This window comes from Sinocyclocheilus grahami, unplaced genomic scaffold, assembly GCF_001515645.1.
Source record: "Sinocyclocheilus grahami isolate Dianchi unplaced genomic scaffold, SAMN03320097.WGS_v1.1 scaffold1482.1, whole genome shotgun sequence".
Taxonomy (NCBI): Eukaryota; Metazoa; Chordata; class Actinopteri; order Cypriniformes; family Cyprinidae; genus Sinocyclocheilus; species Sinocyclocheilus grahami.
In genome coordinates, this window is record NW_015506661.1 from 268,080 (window position 1) to 272,931 (window position 4,852).

Below are 4,852 nucleotides of genomic sequence, written 5' to 3' on the forward strand. Positions count from 1 at the left end.
GCTGCAAAGCAAGCAACAGAGCCAGAGTCTCCTTTTCAATAGTGGAATAATTCAATTGGTGACGATTAAATTTAGCAAAAAAATAGGACACTGGATGGGATATGCCATCCACCTCGAGCTTGAACGAGCGAGCTAAGTCAGGAGCAGACAATACTGGAGCATTTTTGTGTGCCAAGTCTCTTCTTTGCAGTTTAGGACTTCAGGACTGCACATTTTAGTTAAAGGGGCAACCACAGTCGAGAAATTTTTACAGAAACATCTGTAATAGCCAGCCATCCCCAAAAATCATCGCAACTCTCGCCTTGTTTCAGGTACCGGGTACACGAGAATAGCGGTCACTTTTGCGTCCACAGGACGTACTTGACCGTTCCCGACCTGTTTTCCTAGATACGTGACGAAAGCTTTTGCAAAGTCACATTTTTTCAAGTTTAATGTTAAGGCTGCTAATCGACTAAAAACATTGTGCAACGTGGAAATGTGATCAGACCACGCAGAAGAATAAATGACTACGTCATCCAAATAGATGTTACAATTCGGAACGTCACCCAAAACCATAGACATCAACCTTTGAAATGTGGCGGGTGCGTTTCACAGTCCAAACGCCATTCGAGTATACTGGAAGAAAGAATCAGGCGTCACAAATGCAGAAACTTCAGAAGCAAGTTCAGTCAATGGCACTTGCCAATAGCCTTTTAAAAGGTCTAATTTAGTAATGTATTGAGCCGTGCCGAGGTTATCAATACAATCTTCTATGCGCGGCAATGGAAATGCATCTGGTACAGTAACAGAATTCACTTTTCGGAAATCAGTGCAAAAACTAAATAACCCATCAGCTTTAGGCACCAAAACACACGGTGAACTCCAAGGGCTATTGCTCTTTTTAGCAAACCCATTCTGGACTAGATATTCTACTTCATGATCTCCCTCTTCCCGGCTGGACAGCGATACGCATGCTGTTTTATTGGAACCGCGTTACCTACCTCAATGTCATCCTGGATGACAGCGGTACCAGACGGAACATAACTAAACAGGTCAGGAAAACTTTTCACCAACTCCATTATATCCTGCTGCTGGTCACTGGATAAATGAGATAGGTGAGAAGGGAACACTTTTAGGACTTCAGAATTTTTTAAACAGCCACCATTTAATAACTCAGTGGACATGTTCAACCCATCATCACCCTCATCAATCACCAGGATACGAGACAGCATAGATACTTGCTCTGCCTTTTGCACCTGTAACTTTCCCTCAGGAAAATTCATTTCCTTTTCAGTTTCAGCAGTACAGCATAGATATGGTTTTAACATTCACATGACACAAGCACGGCTTCTGTCTGCGTTCTGGAGTATGAATTACGTAATCAGTATTACTCACTTTACTTTTGATTACATAAGGGCCTGTAAAACGGGCAGCCAATGCAGAACCAGGCGAAGGAAACAACACCAACACTTTCTCTCCCGGCATAATGGAGGGTAGTGTGCGTGTGTGTATATATATATAGTGCTGTCAAACGATTAATCGCGATTATTCGCATCCAAAATAAAAGTTTTTTTTTACATGATATATGCGTGTGTGTGGGTGCGGTGTATATTTATTATGTAGAAATACACACACATGCATGTATATATTTAAGAAAAATAAGTTACGTTTATATATTAAATATATTTATATATGATATAATTTATATAAATGTATACATGTAAATATATGTAAATATTTTCAAAATATATGCTGTATGTGTGTGTCTTTATATATACATAATAAATATACACAGTACACACACAACTTGTATTTTGGGTGCGATTAATCGCAATTAATCATTTGACAGCACTATATATATATATATATATATATATATATATATATATATATATACACACACACATATACAGGAGAAACAGAAAAATTTAAGGGGGTCTGAATACTTTCCGTACCCACTGTATATGCACACTACCCTCCATAAGTATTGAAACAGTAAAGACAAAATTTCTTTGTTTGCTGTGGAGTCAAGACATTTGCAAATATGATTAAAAGATGAATATGAGACAAAACTACAGAATGTCACATTTTATTATTAGCTGTTTCAACACACATGTTTTACCAAATAAAAAGGACAGCACTTTTAGGGTTCATCTCACTATTTGATGTGAGCATATGTATTGGGACAGTTGGAACTTAAGGCTGATGTAAAAGATTAAAAGGTATTATTTTGTTGCAGATCCCTTGCATGCAATCCGAGCAGCGAGTCTGCGACCCATAGACATCACCAGACTCTTGGTCTTATCCTTTGAAATGCTTTTCTCAGCCTTTAATGTAGCCAATTCCAACTGTTGCTTGTTTTGGGGATTTTCTGCCTTTAGTCTCCTCTTCAGCTGATGAAATTCATGTTCAATGGGATTTAAATCTGGAGATTGATTTGAGCAATCTAAGACTTTCCCTTTCTTTGCCCTGATAAACTTCTTGACTGAACTGGCAGTGTGTTTTGGGTCATTGTCCTGATGCAATATGAAGCACGTCCCAATGAATCTGGTGGCATTTTCTTGAATATTGGAAGCCAAGATGGTTTTGTTCCCTTCCAAATTCATTTTGCTACTATTATTTATCATACATTAAGTCATCATTAAAATTGAAAGGGCCTGTTCCAGAGACAGCCATGCATGCCCATGCCACAACACAATCTCCACCATGCTTTACAAATGAGGTTGTATGCTTAGGATAATTAGCATTTCCACTTTTTCTCCACACTTTTGTTTTCCCATCACTAAGATTAAGGTTAATCTTTGTCTCATCTGTCCATAAAACTCTGTTCCAATACACTACTGGCTTTTGCAAACTCGAATCTTGCCTTTCTATTTTTGGTGATGATCAGAGGTTTGTATCTTGCTGTGTAGCATCTGTAATCAGAGCTGAATTGGTAATCGGGTATACCGGGCATTTTCCCGGTGAGCCGACGCACTTAAGGGGCCGACAGAATGTTTTTTTTCTTTGCCAAGGACCATCACGCAGGGATAGCTAGCAGCCAGTGGCCCATTGGATTGTCTCCTGTATAGACAGCGTAAACCATCCAATTACAATGCGCTATAGATGGAGCGATAAAGTATTTTGCTCCACCTATATAAAGATCGCTTCACTCCAACTTCTTCCTCGTCTACATTTCCCACGTTTTCACAGCAGCATTATCAAGAACGGGCTTGCTCTGCGGTGAGTGATGCTGGCCAAAGAGCTAGGCAGGAGGAGAAGAAGAGAGTAGTTGAATCGGTAAAGTGCTTGATAGGGACTCGCCACAGAGGCAGACATCTAAACTATCCTAATGTGTGTGCGCACCATGAGTGTACAATACGTAAACACTTTTTAATAAAATGTAAATTCGTCAAGTCAAGTAATATAATAATAATTTTAACCATTTATATACTAATTTCATTGATTCATTAATTGATTAGTCATTTATTGTTGTTGTTTTTTATATTATTTTCCCATTGTTTAGTTTTATGACTGTGTTTCAAGGGCTGTTTGTCTTCATGAATAAGAGATGCAAGGGAGTGTAAACTCAAGGTTTATGGGATGTTGTTTTGAATCAGATTGTTATAACAGTACTTGTTGAATTTGTGCTGGTCAGACGAAGTCTGAGCATTGAAACATATGCAACTAAGATTATTCAATAATCTCTGCTACTTTTTATCATCACTTCGTCTCCTGCTTCTGCTCTTCACTGTTTTTTTTCAATCAAGTTTTTGGCTGATAGTAGACTGTTAATACAGTTTTGGCTATTTTGGGATGCTAGACAAGACTTGCTGTTAACAGGTTTTGGTTATTAGGCTTCGCTTACTAGTTGTTCTGTTATCAGTGTAGTGGACAGCACATTCCAGGGCCCAGTTTATGGCGGGACCCCTCTCTGACCACTATAGTGGACAAAGGTTCGCTACATTTTGATTGGATCTTGGTGGACTAACATAAGCAAACTGTCCAACGTCATCAGATAAAGATGCCAGGACAACAGCCAGACACCTCTGAGAGGGCAAGAAGAAGACCTTTGGTACAAAGCCCGGGTAGGACAGGACTTCCTATTGGTCAAAATGCAGTTTCTGCCCTTCACCCACCAACAGACAAAATTCCTTAGGACCTCTGGACGCAGCAGCAGTGGGTGAAACAAAGAGAGATCACAGAGTTCCATCCAAATCCATTCACAACTATGTTCTCAAACCTTAAACTGACACAAACTACAACACACACATCTTATACTTATTCAGAGAAATAAGTATTCTCAGTGACAGCAACGTGTAGTGCAACATCTTACACAAACTCAGCTGTTAATGGACAAATGAATGCATGCATGACAGTTCAGTCTTCTTCCATCATGTTTGGACTTAATGTGTTTGTAACATTGCCAAAGGTATTCTGGTTGTGGTTTGGTAAGTGAATGATCATTGGTAAAGTTTAAGTGACACTTTTCTAAATGTGTGTTTGGACTATGCAAATAAGTTCCACAGGAGGAAAGAAGGGTGGGCCACTCCGTGTCCCCTCCACTCTGATGGAAACCGCCAATCACAGCCTGGAAATGGAGAAGCGCCAGATTGCAATCTCCTCCTCATCGGAAAGAGATAAATGTACCTTACCAAATAACAGCTACACTGTTCTGAGTCTGAGCCCTGCATGGGTGAGATGATGAGATGATAACTTCGGTACTGAGTCTGAGTCCCGTGAGGGAAGAGGCAATAACAGATACACTGTTCTAAGTCTGAGTCCCTGAGTCCCGAGGACAGCAACAGTAACAACCCATTCTGCGTCTCCTGCCTGCAAGGGTGAGACAATAGCCGATCAACCTCCGTTCTGAGTCTGAGTCCTGTCAAGGAAA

At 39.9% G+C, this 4,852-nt stretch overlaps 1 protein-coding gene across 1 annotated transcript in view; it reads left to right on the forward strand.

Moving 5' to 3' along the window:
• LOC107570602 (zinc finger protein 45-like) overlaps positions 1-4,852 on the forward strand; it is a 16,775-nt gene continuing 11,923 nt past the window's right edge. The window contains exon 1 of the mRNA XM_016256841.1: positions 1-13. The gene's annotated coding sequence lies outside the window, so the exon portion shown is untranslated. The remainder of the gene's footprint in view (positions 14-4,852) is intronic.